Source organism: Leopardus geoffroyi, chromosome B2 (genome assembly GCF_018350155.1).
Source record: "Leopardus geoffroyi isolate Oge1 chromosome B2, O.geoffroyi_Oge1_pat1.0, whole genome shotgun sequence".
NCBI lineage: Eukaryota > Metazoa > Chordata > Mammalia > Carnivora > Felidae > Leopardus > Leopardus geoffroyi.
In genome coordinates, this window is record NC_059332.1 from 45,346,925 (window position 1) to 45,365,453 (window position 18,529).

The 18,529-nt window shown below is 40.7% G+C and overlaps 1 pseudogene; it reads left to right on the forward strand.

The window, feature by feature from the left end:
- Positions 1 to 313: 313 nt before the first annotated feature.
- LOC123608472 lies at positions 314 to 1,846 on the forward strand (annotated as a pseudogene).
- Positions 1,847 to 18,529: the final 16,683 nt, after the last annotated feature.

Genomic DNA, 18,529 nt, shown 5'->3' on the forward strand with positions numbered 1-18,529 from the left:
TCTTACTAAGGAATATAGGCCATATGAGCTCGCCTTGCTCAGCTCTTCTATCAGAAACTAGGTTTTTTGCTTGTTTTTTTTTTTTTTTTTAATTTTTTTTTTCAATGTTTTTATTTATTTTTGGGACAGAGAGAGACAGAGCATGAACGGGGGAGGGGCAGAGAGAGAGGGAGACACAGAATCGGAAACAGGCCCCAGGCTCCGAGCCATCAGCCCAGAGCCCGACGCGGGGCCCGAACTCACGGACCGCGAGATCGTGACCTGGCTGAAGTCGGACGCTTAACCGACTGCGCCACCCAGGCGCCCCTTGCTTGTTTTTTTAAACTGTTGCTCAAGCCCCCACTCTCCTCCCTTGTTTTCACTTACTCTGCGTGAACCCTTCCAGAGACTCCTCCCCTTCTCCCCCTGCCGGCCCAGGAATGGCAGAGAACGATGTGGACAATGAGCTCTTGGACTATGAAGATGAGGTGGAGACAGCAGCAGGGGGAGACAGGGCTGAGGCCCCTGCCAAGAAGGATGTCAAGGGCTCCTATGTCTCCATCCACAGCTCTGGCTTTCGTGACTTCCTACTGAAGCCAGAGTTGCTTGGGCCATTGTTGACTGTGGCTTTGAGCATCCATCAGAAGTCCAGCATGAGTGCATCCCTCAGGCCATTTTGGGAATGGACGTTCTATGCCAGGCCAAGTCAGGCATGGGAAAGACAGCAGTGTTTGTGCTGGACACACTGCAACAGCCGGAGCCAGTTACTGGACAGGTGTCTGTGCTGGTGATGTGTCACACTCGGGAGTTGGCTCTTCACATCACTAAGGAGTACGAGCGCTTCTCTAAATACATGCCCAATGTCAAGGTCGCGGTGTTTTTTGGTGGTCTATCAAGAAGGATGAAGAGGTGCTGAAGAAGAAAACTGCTTGCATATCATCGTGGGGACCCCTGGCCGCATCCTAGCCCTGGCTCGAAATAAGAGCCTCAATCTCAAACACATTAAACACTTTATCTTGGATGAATATGATAAGATGCTTGAACAGCTCGACATGCGTCGGGATGTCCAGGAAATTTTTCACATGACCCCCATGAGAAGCAGGTCATGATGTTCAGTGCTACCTTGAGCAAAGAAATCCGTCCAGTCTGCCGCAAGTTCATGCAAGACCCAATGGAGATCTTCGTGGATGATGAGACGAAGCTGATGCTGCATGGGTTGCACCAGTACTATGTGAAACTGAAGGACAACGAAAAGAACCGGAAGCTCTTTGACCTTCTCGATGTCCTTGAGTTCAATCAGGTGGTGATCTTTGTGAAGTCTGTGCAGCGTTGCATTGCCCTGGCCCAGCTTCTAGTGGAGCAGAACTTCCCAGCCATTGCCATCCACCGAGGGATGCCCCAGGAGGAGAGGCTTTCTCGGTATCAGCAGTTTAAAGATTTTCAACGACGAATTCTTGTGGCCACCAACCTATTTGGCCGAGGCATGGACATTGAATGGGTGAACATTGCCTTCAACTCTGACATGCCTGAGGATTCTGACACCTACCTGCGTCAGGTGGCCCGAGCAGGCCGGTTTGGCACCAAGGGCTTGGCCATCACGTTTGTGTCAGATGAAAACGACACCAAGATCCTCAATGACGTGCAGGATCGCTTTGAAGTCAATATTAGTGAGCTGCCAGATGAGACAGACATTTCCTCCTACATTGAACAGACACGGTAGAAGACTCACCCATAGTTTTGGAGTGTGACCATCTGTCCCTCTTCAGGAGATGACAGCAGGCATGGGGGTGAAGGAGACACTACTGCCACCTGCCCTAGCAACCCCCACACCCCACCCCATGACTTCCCCCTTTTGCATCACCACCACTCCTAAACTCCTGTTTCCTGAATCGTCTGAATTTTTTTTAACAAAACTAAAAAAAAACAAAAAAAACAAAAAAACACCAGGAATATATACAATGAAATGAGTTTCCTAATACAATATTAAATACTATGTATGCTGACCTAAAATAAAATATTTTAAATTTAAAACCTCTTCTTTAGGATTTGACTTTTGTTTCTTTTTTTTAATTTTTTTTAATTTTTTTTTTTTTAATTTTTTTTTTCAACGTTTATTTATTTTTGGGACAGAGAGAGACAGAGCATGAACGGGGGAGGGGCAGAGAGAGAGGGAGACACAGAATCGGAAACAGGCTCCAGGCTCTGAGCCATCAGCCCAGAGCCCGACGCGGGGCTCGAACTCCTGGACCGCGAGATCGTGACCTGGCTGAAGTCGGATGCTTAACCGACTGCGTCACCCAGGCGCCCCAGACTTTTGTTTCTTAAAAAGTCTGTAGTGCTGTGGTTATGGAACCCAGATTCACTTTTTTATTACTTTGTTTATCACTCATCTGAGACCCGCAACCCATTATAACATTTTGTATTATATCATAGAAAAAGGTGAGATTATTTTTATTTTTAGTGAGCTCTGTGCTCAATGTGGGGCTTGAACTAACAACCCCAAGATCAAGAGTCTCATGTTTCACTGACTGAGCCATCAGGCGCCCAGGGTGAGATTATTTTTAAATTCATATGAAAGTTTAGGTAATCAGATGTGAAAAGAGTTTGAGGTCCAAAAACACTTAATAAACTGAGGTAAGTGGAATTTGCGAGGGTGTCTTCGATCTCCTTTCAAATTCTCTTACTTCTCAGATATCCTGGGCCTTCCTGCAGTCTCCACTCTACTCCCTGTGAAAATCTGCCATCCCGGAATTTGCTGATAAATTCACACGCAGGTAAGACCAACGCATTTAGTGCCACTTGATGTTAGCTTGTTTTAAATAGAAGGAAAATCTCAGATACTATTAGAACCCAAAGTATTGAGAATGAACTGCGCATGCATTTTGGTAGCTTGGGAAAACTTGGTGCTACCTTTGAAACCACCTGCCTGCTTCATTTACTCGTAAGTCCTGTCTAGCTGTAAAATGTTTCCACTATTTAGAAGGTGATTAAGCATATCAGTAGTGTCAATGTCAGCAGGCTGCTGATCTCTCTTTGTCCTTGACTCTACGACAGATTTTTACATCCATTTGTCAGATTTTCAGGTGGCATGAAACTGATAGAGTGAGTGGGGTGAATGGCAGTAAATTATAATCTGAAAGAAATGGATTGCCAAATAAGCTGAATTTCACTTTCAACCGGGACAGAATGAATCACGCTTGAAACCCCAAATCCTACTACACCACAGGAAAAGATGGGTACAGGGCAGTCACTGAAAGTGCTCATTGCTTCATTAGTAGAAGTAGAGGGTCTAGAATGATAGGCGGCAGAATTTACTAGTCAGGACATCTGATGCATTCAAAAAGTTTGTTGGAAAACCTCGAATGGTTTGAGGAAAACCTCAACCAGGAGGGGGAAGACATATAAAATAAATCAGCTGGCAAGGGTTGAAGGAACTGGTGATGTCAAGCTTGGAAAAGTGAAGACTCAGGAGTAAGAAGCTGTCTTCACATTTTTTAAAGTAATCTCTATGCCTGATGTGGCTCTCGAACTCATGACCCCGCCATCAAGAGTCACGTGCTGCACCCTGAGCCAGGCAGGTGCTTCCCTCTTCACATCTTTCAAGGGATCAGTGAGAAAGGGTTAGACTTACTCTGTCAGGCCCTATGAGGGCAGAGTGAAACACACTAATGTAAATAACTCTATCATTCAGAGGTATCTGAAGAAAGGTTTCTTTGCCTCAAGGAGTAGCTAATTCCAGTTAGAGGTAGGCTTGAAGGATAGACTGAATTCTACTTGGCAAGCATAGCTTCAAGAGCCAGATCAATAGTTGGACTGAATGCCTTTTATGGCCTCTTTCAGCCATGAAACTCTGCCACATTTCTATTATAAAATTACAGGGACGAGAATCAGAGTAATCAGAAAATGCAGGTTTACATAGTATTTCTAAATCTTTGGTAAATTTCTTGATCACCTGCATAGTATTTTGACGTTTCTTTTCTATCAAATCCTTTTCTATTTCCAGAACACTCAAAGTGCATTTTTGCTTCATATTGGCAAGTACACACGCTTGATAATTCTTTGCGCTAGGATACTTCTTGGTGACAAACTTCTGCTTTTATAATGCAGATGAAAAAATTGTTATACTTTTTCCCTTCAAAATTTCTCATCCATCAATATATTCTTTATAGTAATAATCTTTAAAAAAAATTGAAGGTTTATTTATTTCTTTTGAGAGAGAGAGAAAGAGCATGAAATAGAGGGGCAGAGAAAGGGAGAGAAAGAATCTCAAGCAGGCTCCACGCTGTCAATGCAGAGACTGATGTGGAGCTCGAACCCACAAACTGTGAGATCATGACCTGAGCTGAAATCAAGAGTCGGACGCTTAACTGACTGGGCAACCCAGGCGCCCCTGTAGTAATAATCTTTGATGTCAAAGGTTATTGGTTTTGTTGACATTGTGTTTGTAAAGAAACAGACCAACTTTTATCACATTATTTCTGAGTAAACAAAGTGCTGATGTCAGGAAAATGATAACTTTTGTGTAATGGATTTAATGTGTGTCCCATTTAAGGCAGAGCCACCTTTCACAACTATGAATCCTGAGTCAAGAATGGTTACTTTGCATACTTACAAAATGTTTACTGTGTGTCAGACAGTGTCCTGAGGCTTAAAAAATATCAGTTCGTTTGATCGTCAGAAGGCTAAAAGATATGTACTATTATTATGGCCATGTTATTAAGGAGGCAATAGTGAGGTCAAGTAACTTGTCCAAGGTCACACAGGCAATAAGTATCCCAAGTGCCTAGTGAGGTGGCAGTAAGCCAGTCCTCATGGTCACAGTTCCCTAGCTTTTGTCTCTTCTAACCGAAACCAGGCCCAAAGCCCTCCTGAGGCACGCTTCAAAACTAATTTTATTTTTCCTCTATTTCATTAAAATTAACATTTCTGGTGCATGTATTTCAGCCAGGTAAGGAAAAACAGAAATCTGATTGAAATGAATGAAACTAAGGGGCATTAAACCATGAAAAGATCAGATGCTGGCTTAACATAGTTGCCACATGGGTGTTCACACTTTAAAGGAAAACGCTTGCTACTTTGCAGTAGTTTCAAAATTTAGGAGGGCCAACTTTTGGGGCGTAGCAGAGGAACGGAAATGCCAATAATCTAGCTCTGCTTTTCTGTATCAGGGTTGTCTATAAATTTTCGTTTGGAAAAATAAAGGAGACGCCACTGCTTAAAATAATAATAAATAGAACCATTGCCCTAATGAACTTGCTGGTTCTTCAGCCCCTCCCTTACCTGCCGTCGGACACATTCCCTCCACCCCCTCCCCGATAAGGAAGCATTGAGGGGCTCGCAAAACAGGGCACAGCACCTCTGTGTTCAAAGAACTTCAGGAGGAGTTTCAGGAAGTAATTTTTTAAGTTTTTATTTAAATTCTAGTTAGTTTATTTAATTCCAGTTATACAGTGTTATATTAGTTTCAGGTGTACAATGTAGTGATTCAACTCTTCCATACCTCATCTAATGCTCATCACCGTAATCCCCATCGCCTATTTTTTTTTAATGATTATTTATTTTTTTTGAGAGAGAGAGAGTGAGCAGGGGAGGGGCAGAGAGAAAGAGAGAGAGAGAATCCTAAGCAGCCTCCACACTGTCAGTGCAGAGCCTGACACGGGGCTCCATCTCACAAACTGAGCCAAAATCCAAGAGTCAGATGCTTAACCAATTGAGTCACCCATCCTGCCCCCAGTCACCTATTAAACCCATCCCCCCCACCTTTCTCCTGTCTGGTAACCATCAGTTTGTTTTTATAGCTAAGAGTCTACTTCTTGGTTTGCCTCTCTGTTTTTTTTCCCTTTGTTTGTTTGTTTGGTGTTTTAAATTCCCACCAACAGTGCAAGAGGGTTCCCCTTTCTCCATACCCTTGCCAACACCTGTTATTTCTTTTGTTGTTGATTTTAGCCATTCTGACAGGTGTGAGGTGATATTTCACTGTGGTTTTGATTTGTATTTCCCTGATGTTGAGCGTCTTTTCATGTGTGTGTTGGCCAGCTGGGTGTCTTCTTTGGAAAACATGTCTATTTATGTCTTCTGCCCATTAACAGGATTATTCCTTTTTTGAGTGTTGAGTTTTATTTATTTATTTTTTTAAATGTTTATTAATTTTGAGATAGAGAGCACCAGTGGGGGAGGGGAAGAGAGAGAGGGGATAGAAGATCCAAAGCAGGCTTCATGCTGACTGTGGCAAGCCCAATGTGGGGCTCCAACTCACGAACCGTGAGATCATGACCTCAGCCAAAGTCAGATGCTCAACTGACTGAGCCACCCAGGCCCCCCTTGGCTGTTGAGTTTGATAAGCTCTTTATATGTTTTGGATACTAATCCTTTATCAGATATGTTATTTGGCAACTATCTTCTCCCATTCCATAGGTTGCCTTTTAATTTTGTAGATTGTTTCCTTCGCTGTGCAGAAGCTTTTTATTTTGATGAGGTCCCAATATTTCCTTTGTGCTTTTGTTTGCCTTGCCTCTGGAGATCAGGAAGTAATTTTGAGCAGATGCTTTCAGCCTCTCAGTAATGTGAAATCACACTGCAGAGGTGAATATCTCGGTGACAGGATATTCTATTTGATATGTGGTGCCAACAGTCACATTTCCCAGGATCCTGGCCTTAAAAATGATGGATAGAGCAGAACTTTTAGTACCAAGCAGAACAGGAAATTCACCAGCCACCTCTACGCTTCCACAGAAGCATTCCTCCTGTCCACCTTAGAAACAATCTGAGTCATCTGGGGTCCTGGAAGCCTTGGCCCCAGGCAGGTGGCCCTTCTCCTGCTTCCTGTCGTTCTTGCTGTTAACTGGCTGAGATTGAATCTGAAAGTGTCTACAACTACTTTGGTGGAGTCAGATTTCTGGTCACGGGTCAGATCACTGCTTGAAGCAGTTTCTTCCTCCACACCCAGCGAATTCTCCAGGGAATCATGAGTGTACATGCAGGTTTCTACAGTCACATATTGTGATATGGAGAGCAGTGGAGAAATGTCTTTCTGGTTCTAGTCAATGATTAACTTTTGAAGGCAGCTTCTCTGCAGCTAGTGTGTGTGTGTGTGTGTGTGTGTGTGTGTGTGTGTGTGTGTGTGACATAGAAGACTCATTTTAAGCATTTCTACACAAAGTTACATACTGCTTTTCCTGATCAATTAATGACCCAATTCCAAAGGGTTATATGGCTATCATTGAGTCAATAGTGATGTAAGTAAATTCCAGAGATCTGCTGTACAACACAATGGCTATAGTTAGCAATAAAGTATTGTGCACTTAAAATTTCATTGAAATGGTCAATTTCATGTTCCCATTTAAAAAAAAAAAAGGTGAGGAGAACATAATGAAACTTTTGGAGGTGATAGATGTACTTATTACCTGGATTGTGGTGATGGTAACAAGAATGCATATGTACGTTCAAACTAACTAAATGGTATACATTTATTAGGTACAGCTTTTTCTATACCACTCTTTCTCAATAAAGCTGGAAAAAGAATGAAGTCCCATTTTCTCAGAAATCTCTCAACTGGTATAGAGGGGGATTCAGCGTACCTTCTCCCGGATGATGCACTGTGGTCAACAGCTGACTAGACAGCTTTCCACTTACTCCTCTAGCCCCTGGGAGTCCACAGACCAATTCAGTGACATATGCCCAAAGGAATCAACAACTTGATTACAGTTAGGGCTGTATGCCACATTTCCCAGAAAGAAAGCCTCAGGTTACCATTTCTACTCAATTCCTACTGATAGATCTCATTTGTTATTACTAACAGTGAGACTCATATCACTATATACATTGGAATCATGCTTTGAGCCTACGGTAAAGCAGATTTCATCAAGACCTTTATAATAAAGGTTTTACATGTGCTTGATGATTATTAAATGCATACGTCCAGCAGATTTGCCCTCTCTTAAATTTCAGTTCCTCGTTTCAACTGAATGTTCAGACTCTGGTATTGGAAAGACCAGCTACCAACCCCAAAGTTGCATAAATCAACTTATTATCTTCCCCAGCCAAAATACCACTTCCTCTGGATTCCCCATTTTTCCCCCTATTTCATTAAATAAAGCCTTTTTCTAGTCCCTCAGGCTCAGCATTATGTTTAATTGACTCCTCAAAATATTTTCATGATTTAATAGATTTTAGTTTTGTAAGACCATCCTACAGAAATGTTCCTTTTTTGGCATCCAGTCTTTAATCCTTGCAGGTGCCAACAGTGGGACTGTGGTTCCTGGCTATGGAGTTCAGTCCAAATTGTCAGCTTTACCCAAGTGACTGATAATTGAAAGTCAGTCTTTTGTGTATATGTTCGTTAGTCACACTAAGAAATGAGAAAGTAATAAATGAGAGCAAAATGGAGGGTAAAGAAAATATGTAACAGTAGAAATGATTTTTTTCCACAAGTGATGTCAAAATAATAAAAGTAATACAAAAGAAAATCCAATAATTATCAATTACTGCTGCACCTAACTATGTTCTTCCTCAACTGGATCAAATAGAAAACACAGTAATTTCAGCATATTAATCAATATTTACCCTGGTCTGTGGACCAGCTGCTATATCAGAATCATTAGAGATCTTTTTATTTTAGTTTACCTGGTTTTGTTTTGCCCTTTATTATTTAAAAATTATTTAGTTATGGGTGCATCTGGGTGGCTCAGGTGGTTCAGTGTCTGACTCTTGATGTCAGGTCAGGTCATAATCTCACAGTTTGTGGGTTCCAGCCCCCAAACCGGCTCTGTGCTGGCAGTGCAGAGCCTGCTTGGGATTCTCTCTCTCTGCCCCTCCCTCTCTCTCTCTCTCTCTCTCTCTCAAAACAAATAAACTTTAAAAAAAATTATTTAGTTTTGAAAAACCAATACATGTGCCAAGTAAGTACCAATTTCAATAGTTACAAAGGACACACAGTGAAAAAACAGTGTCTCTCCCATCCCAGCCTCCAACCACTCCATCCACTGTACTGATGTCTTACATTTCCTTCCAGAAACATACCGTCAGGGCTCCTAGCAGATATCTTGGTTAATCTGTTCAATATCCATTCTTAACCTCTTGCTATTATGCCTTCCTGTGTTGCAGAAGCTGGAAAACTAAAAATAAATCGCCCAGACTCCATTATAATCAGAGTTCCTGATGTGATTTAGGTTCCTCTAGTCAGGTGCACTTGCATGACACTTGATTTTGAAACGGAGCTAAGTGAGGAGAGAGGGCAAGAGGCATCCATTTTGTTGGTGTGAATAATGGCAGAAGCCACCCAAGTCAGCAGGGTAGCACTGGATTTCCAATTTAGCAGAGGCAGCTTTCTGATGGTAGCGGAGGTGATGCTGCCTTTACAGACAACAGCCTTACCCACAGCCTCCAGATTCCATGTATATACACCTGACTATATCAGTATTGTCAGCTCTCTGGCAACCTAGCTTTTCACTGTTGTTCTTTCGAAATGACTCCAGGAAGCTTAGCTGAAATCCAGTTAGTTATTTGACCACCAGTTCTGAGGCCATTGAAGTAGATTCTTTTCTGCTTAAGCTAGCTAATCTCTGCAATTGAATCTTGGCCTATAAAATGTATGTAAATGTTTATACTACAGTCGAGAGAATAATGGCTTTCCCAAATATTCATGTGCTAATCCTTGGAGCCTGTGAATATGCTACATTAAATAGCCGGGGGAAAAATTAAGATGGAATTAATGTGGCTAATCAACTGATTTTAAAATAGGGAGAGTATCCTAGGTTATTCAGGTGGGCCCAGTGTAATTACAAGGATCCTTAAAAGTGGAGGAGAGGTGCAGAAGGAGTCAGTCAGAGGAAGATATGACTATTGAAAAATGATTGGAAAGATGTAAAGTTGCTGGCCTTGAGGACAGAGAAAGGAACTGCAAGTCAAGAAGTCCTAGGTGGCTTCTACAAGCTGAAAAATGCAATGAACTATATTGAGTATAAAAAATAAATATTGAGAAGGAGTTTGGAAAGAACATTAAATCCTTGTTGCGTTGTAATTGTTTGCAAGGTTTTAAATAACAATAGAAAAAAGAAAATAGAAATTATGTTTCCTCTAATTGCATTTTTTTTTGTAGAAGTGTTGGGAATGTTGGCATTCATTGCATTAAAGAAAATAAGTCTTATGAAGTATATTTAATTTCTAGTAATTTCTTTCCAATTAAATGATCTGTCAAGAAAAAAATTTCTTGTTTGGGAATTCTGTTCATGGTGTAATGAGAAATGAAAGGCAAGATATCAATTGTACCATTTCAATATTTCATGGAGAAGAAAAACTTCAAAATCACACACAACATAATCCATATTATCTTCATTTACATAGTAAAGAGTTTCAAGAAAAAAAAAAGAGAGAAACAACCAATTTTCTCTTTAACCAAACAACAGAAAAAGATTTAGAAAGAATTCTTTGATAATTAAAAGATATAATTATCTTTGACAATTTGTGAATCTATAGAGACACTGCTTTAGTCAATTACCAAAGAATTGGCTTTTATGGATATATCATTTTCAAATTACTCATACAAACTTACCCCAGAATAATTATGTATTTTGCCCATCATCAATCTGTTTCCAAGACAGATGCATTTCTTGTTCAACTGGAATCATAATTTTTATTAAAATAATTTTTTTAAAATTTATTTTAGAGAAAGAGAGAGAGAGACAGCAAATGTGAGCTGGGGAGAGGGGCAGAGGGAGAGAGAGAGAATCTTAATCAGGCTCTGTGCTTACTGCCTAGCCCAAAGCGGGGCTTGATCCCACAACCCCGGGATCATGACCTGCGTGGAAACCAAGAGTCGATCGCTCAACCGACTGAGTCAACCAGGTGCCCCACAGAATAATAATTTTTAACGAAAAGGAAAAGTTCAGATTTGTTTGTTTATGCTATTATTTCAATTTATGTGGCTATATGCAGCTTTGATCATGAGTTCTGATGAAGATTGATTTTTAATCGTTGCAATGTAGTCAAAATATGTGTCTGGCATATGTTTAATGCTCAGTCAGGCTTGGGAACTACATGTTTACTGAATATTTACAGGTACCAGGTCCTGGCTAAACCAGCAGTAGAAAGACAAACATCTGCACAGAGTTATTCATAACGATTCACTAACAACTATGTTCACTAACCTAGGGCTTGTTTTTTATATTGACTCACTTTTTCTTGCAGGGGCAAGGCTCTTCTGAAATTTTAAATGTTTAAAACAGATTATATTCTGAGGGTGAGTAATCAGGGTGAGAGGGAGTGTTTCTCACAATTTTATATTAAAACATTAAGCACAGGTATAGATAGATCAGAGCACAGAAACTGATCAAGTAGATACAGGATTAAGTATATGATAAAGGTTGCATTTCAAATCTGTAGGAGAAATCCGGATTACTGTTCTCAAACATTATGAATAGCTAGTCACTGAAGCGAAAACAAATCTTAATTCCAATATCACTCTATCCACCTTAAATCAAATCCAAATATTTCAGCTTAAGTGAAAAAGTGATATTATACTGACTAGAGCTTTTACGGTTTGTGAAAGTTCAGCAAGCTGTACATTTATAACATAAATAGTTCTGTGATTATATATTAATTATCAATAAACATTTTAAAACTGGGTTAAATGATAGATTATTTTTATGAGTTTGGAGGAGAAAAGACCTTTCAACTGTAACATAAAACTCAAAACGTCATTAGAAAGAAGTCGGTAAGTTTGGGGCGCCTGGGTGGCGCAGTCGGTTAAGCGTCCGACTTCAGCCAGGTCACGATCTCGCCCTCCGTGAGTTCGAGCCCCGCGTCGGGCTCTGGGCTGATGGCTCAGAGCCTGGAGCCTGTTTCCGATTCTGTGTCTCCCTCTCTCTCTGCCCCTCCCCCGTTCATGCTCTGTCTCTCTCTGTTCCAAAAATAAATAAACGTTGAAAAAAAAAAATTTAAAAAAAAAAAAAGAAAGAAGTCGGTAAGTTTAACTACATACAAGTTTAAACCTTCTGAATGGCATGACAACACTGTCAAAAGTAAACAAGCAAACACATCAAGCTGGAAAAACATCTGTTTACACCCTTGTACAGACTCTGTCAAAGCAGGATCCAATCAGCAAAAGAGATCTCTAAATATCCGAAGCATAGAGAATCTAATATAGGAATTGTTTTCATTGCTGATGAAGGAGGCGAAAAGCCAAAAAGAGGATGCACCTCAGAGGTTACCAAGAGGAAAATGGAAGATGTGGTACTCCCAGAGCCCAGAACCTAAGGTCAACTAGCTGAAACCAAAACCATGCAGGCCTCTCTGGTGGAGACAGAAGCCAGAGGGACATACTGAATGCTGGATATACTATTTGACCAAGGAGCTAGGGGTGGATTATCCCTTCTTCTGGACCCCTGTGTTAGTCTCTGCTGCTATAACAAATCAACCCAGATTATGTGGTTTAAAACAAGAAATATTTATTATTTTACAGTCTGGCACACAGATGTCTGAAACAGGCCTCAGGAGGCTAAAAAGATGTCAGCAGGCTGCACTTCTTTCTGGAGGCTCTAGAGGAGTATCTGTTTCCTTGGTTTTTCCAGCTTCTGGAGGCTACCTGCCTTGGGTCAGGGCCTCTTCCTTCCTCTTCAAAGACAGCAATGACTGGTTAAGCCCTCCTACTGCCATCTTTCTGGTTCTTGAACTTCCAGCACCCTCTTCCATTTTTAAGGATCCTTGTGATCATATAGGCCCCACCTGGATAACCCAGGATGCTCTCTTTACTTTAAGGTCAGCTGATTTGCAAACATAATGCCACCTGCAACCCAATTCCCTCTTGCCATGTAACATAACATGTTCTTCTAGGGATTACAACCTAGGTGTCTTGGAGGGGCCATTATTCTGTCTTTCACACCTTCCAATCTTCCACCAGGGCCTCTCATTGTCCAAACTCAGCTAAAAGCCAAATGGGAGAGCAGTGTGCATGGGTCAGTGCCTCATATCTCTCTACCACCCCATACATACCAAGGGGAAAAGGAGAAATGGATCTAAGAGCAAATAGATACCAGAAAAATTACTAATATTCCTGAGGGGGGGGGGCTAGAGTTCTTAGAAATCAATGAGAAAATGATTAATAACAAAAATAGAAAAATAAACCAAGGATATGGCTTTGTGAGTTGGCAATTTTTAGACAAAGAAATAAAAGTAGTCAATCTACAAAGATTCTCAGCCTCCTTGATATAAATTCAAACGATAGGGATCAATATTTCTCCTACCATGTGGACTAAATTGAAAAGATTTTTAACACTCAGTTTTGGTGGCTGTATAAACTGTTGAAAATGAGTAATTGGCACAACATTTTTAGGTGGCTTTTGATGTAGAAATTCCACCTCTATGAAAAGTTTCACACAAGTATGCAAAAGCATTATGTACAAAGATGTTCACTGAGGCGGTATTTATGGTACCAAAAAATAAAACAACCTGGAAATAATCCAGAAAACCATTAACATAAACTTGGTTATGGTCAGGAAAGAAATGGAATATACCATTTGAAGCAATGACTTGATGGGGAAATAAATACATTGGCATGGGACTCTGCCTATTGATGGAATGAAAAAGCACAATTGCCGAGCAATATGTGTAGCATAATTATAAGCCGTTTACATGTAGGAACATGAACAAAAATTCCAGCTAATACAAACCAGACTGTTATAGTGGTTGCTCTGAAATGTGGGAGTCTTAGGGACTTTCACCTTTCACTTTAAACATTGTCGTATTGTTTGAATTTCGTACAACATGTATTTTTTATATAATCAGAAGAGGCGCATAAAAATGTGGATATGATTACATATGAATTTAAGAATAGGCCAATTTAAAAATTTATATTGGATTATTCACTTTCAATTTATTCATCCTGTGTCCTGGTTAAAACATTCTCCTTTCAACATGAATGAATGGATGGATGGATGAATGAATGAATGATTGAATGAATATGAGAGCTTCCCTCTCAGGCCTCTTACCGTCTGACATTTCTGTCAATAAATTTGTTTAGAGAGTTCCTCTTTCTCAGGGTCTTCCCCCCACAAAGGAAACCATCCCCATGTGCTTTCAATTCCTGTCTCTACAAAGTGTCTGCCATGAAGTTCCTTTCCCTTTTATTTTTATTTAAATAATATTCTAATAGACCCATCAAAAACTAACAGTCATTTGGGGAAGAGAGATCTGAATGTGGGCTTCCATTAGAAATGGGAATTCCTGGCGTGCCTGGGTGGCTCAGTCAGTGACGCATCTGGCTTCAGCTCAGTTCAGGATCTCACGGTGGGTGAGTTTGAACCCCGTATCAGGCTCTGTGCTGAGAGCTCAGAGCCTGGAGCCTGCTTGGGATTCTGTGTCTCCCTCTCCCTCTGCCCTTCTGCTCAAGCTTTGTCTCGCTCTCTTTCGAAAATAAACATAAAAAAAAAAAAAAAAAAAAAAAAGGAATTCCTACAAGGCTGTGTCTATTGGCATAATATCCTGTCCCTGGGTTTCGTCTTTTAACAAAACCCTGTTGCGTGGTGATCACATCTTTCTGCTTTCTAAATGTTTTATTTGTTTAATCGGATTCTGAAACATTGAGCCTGTCTCCAAATTCTGGGTTCTTGTTTCTAATCTCATTTGAGGTAAAACCGCACTCGGGTAGTGAGTGACTAACTTCCAAGTCAGCAGGTCATGACTTTTTTTGCCCACAACCTTGTAGTGTTGTAACAGACCGGTTTTCTTCATTCTTTGTACACTCTTCAGGGGTGAGAGGTAAGGTTTGAAGAACACGGTGGTGAATCTCTGATGGAAAGAGAGCGTGCGCGCATGCGTACAAGCACACCTACGTGTCTCCACAGGGGCTGATGAAACCCAGACTTCACCTTTAGGAGTGGCTGCTTTGGGGTGGACTATGGAATAGATAAGACTCTTCCAGCATTTCTCTCCCACTGTCAGCATTTATTTCCCTACCCTCTCCCACTCCGTAATTATTAGAAAAAATTACGACCTTGTAATGAAGAGGATGTACTTCTTCAGGTTTTTTGAGATAACATTTCTAAGAAATTCAGGTATGTAAAAATTAACTTAAAACTATTTCTTCATTGTTTATCGGGCTGTCTTCACTAAAAAGCGATAAGGGACCACTGAGTTAAGCAGATATCTTAGGTAATCACATCTTGGCTAATCATCTCCAGGAAGAGTTTGTTGCAGAGTGGTGAATAACTCATTTATAAGACAGCATTCATAAGAAGGAAAATCTGATCTAATCACCAAAGTAGTAATTCCTTGATTTGAAATTTCAAAGACACAGAGACATAATTTCACAGTGTCTTTCTATTGTTAAATTTAGGACATAATTATCGAGTACCTCCTGTGTGTTAATGGCTGGCAAGACTGCAGAACATAGGGAGGACATAGTTCCAGTCGTCAAGGACATCACCATGGTAACATGAAATGAAAGTTGCATGATATTAGCTATATTACAAAAGAAAGCACACCAAACATCCTAGGAGGAGAATAAGGAGAATGTTTATGAAGAAGGGGAGTACACTTTTAAGAAAGGAGTCATGTAGCAGGTGGCACATGAGAAGTAATACAGATGATTTGTATCGTGTACTTGGGAAATGCAGCTTCCTTCCTTACACCATAAGTTCCACGATGGTAGGAACCATGACTCTTTCATCACTTCTCTACGCCCATCTATACAAGCACCTTGTTCAGTACTTCGCACAGAGTAGGTCTTCAATGAATGCTTAAAGGCGGGGAAAGAAATTGACATCAAGTGTGTACTCTGTGCCTTTCCTGGTTGATCTATACAACAGATCTTTGAAGAAAGGTTCCTTTATATACTCCTCCTACCTCTTTCTCCCCTTCTCCTTTTTAAAAATTATTTTATTTATTTATTTAAAGTAGGCTCCCTGCCCAACATAGGGCTTGAACTCATGACCGTGGGATCAAGAGTTAATGCTCTACTGACTGAGCAAGCCAGCTGCCCCATCTTTGCTCCTGCTCTTAAACAAAAGAAGAAATCATAGCTCAAGGAACAAATGGCCTTGAGATAAGTTGGAACATTAGCTATGGCGTTAGCACTGTGTTCAAGCACAGGCTCTGCCACTTAATACTTATGTGAACTTAGACAAGGTAATTACTGGCCTTAGTTTCCTGCTCTTTAAAATGGGGATGATGATACTATGACTTATAGCCTTGCAATGAGGATCACATCAGATGAGATATATGAAGTGTGTAGGTCATTGCCCAAGACTTAAAATGGTCAGATGGTGTTAGCTCTTATTAATGTTGCTGTTGTTGCTAACATTGTGAAACAAGAAATATTACCTACTTCACTGATGTATTTTAAGGAACACATTGAGATTATGTGCTATTAATGTGTAAAAAACTGTTAAAAAAGTCTCGATAAGGTACAAGATTATTCTGTGAAGATATTTAATGGTGAAGGAGGGTTAGGAGGTCAAGGAGGCTACATATGTAGGGTTTACTAGACCAGGCAGACTGGACTGACAATCTGAACACAGTGTTAAAGAGTTAGAAGAGATACGGTATAAGATAGAGGAAAAGGGTGGGAAAGGAAGAATGGAAAAAGGAGGAAGACAGTGTCTAGGAAACTAAAGGTGGGGAAAAGGCCAAATATAAAATTATGGAGGGTCCAAATCAGAGACGTGACCGTCAAGAGAATAAAAGGGGACAGGGTCCACGTTGAAGACAAATCTCTTCTGTAAAGTAGGTAGACAATGTGTGTGCAGATCATTTAGAATGACTAGGTTCCCTGGTTGTAAACTGGAGGTATTAGTACAAGCCTAAGTATTGTACTATGTTTCACTCGAACTTGCTCTCAGATACTTAAGTAGATGTGAGGAAAGGCAATGCTGGGTGAGGAGATGTGGGCGGGTGGACAAGGAGATTGAGAAGAGCTGCTTTGAGCCATGTATAGAATGTAGTGTGGTGGGGGAGTGGCGAGACCTGGCCCAGAAACCAGCAGAACAGAATGTGAGTGGGGCGCCTGGGTGGCTCAGTCGGTGGAGCGTCCAACTTCGGCTCAGGTCATGATCTCGTGGTCCATGAGTTCAAGCTCCGTGTCAGGCTCTGTGCTGGCAGCTCAGAGCCTGGAGCCTGCTTCCGATTCTGTGTCTCCCTCTCTCTCTGCCCCTCCCCGCTCATGCTCTGTCTCTGTCAAAAATAAATTAACGTTAAAAAAAAATTAAAAAAAAAAAAAAAAAAAGAACAGAATGTGAGCTCTCAGGAACATGCCAAGAAGAACGTCTTGGTTAATGAGCTTCTTTTGCTTTGGCAGGCATTTTAATTCTGGGCATCAAAATAATACCAGAACGGGTGGTTTCAGAGTTCCAATGTCAGAGGGGACATGCCCTGCATTGTCATCTGGACAATTAAGGAAGTTATAAGGGATTTGAAATAAAATTTCCACTGCTTTTGGAGCCTGGGTGGCTCAGTTGGTTGAGTGTCCGACTCTTGATTTCGGCTTAGGTCATGATCTCATGGTTCGTGAGATCAAGCCCCACATCAGGCTCTGTGCTGACAGCACGGAGCCTGCTTGGGATTCTCTCTCTCTCCCTCTCTCTCTCTGTCCCTCCCCTGCTCACGCATGCACTTTCTCTCTCTCTCTCTCTCTCTCTCTCTCTCTCTCTCTCTCTCCCAGAATAAAGAAACGTTAAAAAAAATTAAAAAGAAATCCACTTCTTGTTTCAGAAACAATTCCTCACTAGGTAAGCAGAAACACAGAAATGTAACAATTTGTTGACTGTCTTTTAGTGTCACAGTAGGCCAGATGCAGGAGTGGTAATGCCCAAGGGATAATAAATACAGACAGAACCCTCTGTTGAGAGTGCCCTTGGGTTACTACTAAACAAACAAACAACTTTTCTGTCATTTATACAAATTCACAAGGGAAGAAAACACAGATGACTAATATTTTTGTTTTCAGATAGGCTACCTTGTGGTAGAGTAACTTGTGATGTGTACGAATGTCACCTTCTGCTTATTGGTCAATAGTTCATTTGTATTTAGTGCTTAAAATTTGCAAAGTGATATAAGTAAGAATATTACAAATATATTACTAATGTGAGAATGTGCTGCATTCACTGGTCTGTGCCATTTTTTTGTGCAGATTTTCTGCCATCAGGTGGATTTTACTTAAATAAGCATATGTTCAAAACAGTTAAGCTTATCTTAGACTTTAGCTGGAAATCAGATTTCTTAATGGCAGAGTTTGTGTTTGCTGTGTTGCATCTCTCACAGTGCCCAGAACACAGTTCTTGTATATACAAGGCATATACAGTGCCTTGTATATGAACTTAGATGTTTTTTATGTTAGAAAAAAAAAAAAACCCACACAATTGATTGAGGGTAGTGGGTGCTTAATTAGTGCTTATTGAATCAAAATGTATATCTAATTTTTTGGGATGGGTCCATTTTTATGTGTGACTGTGGATGTGACTGATAAAGTAAATCAATTACTTACTTAGAACCCTTCATTAAGTACCAGTAGCTTCTAGGATAAGACCTCAACTCATTTCCGTGATACATGGAACCCTCTGAG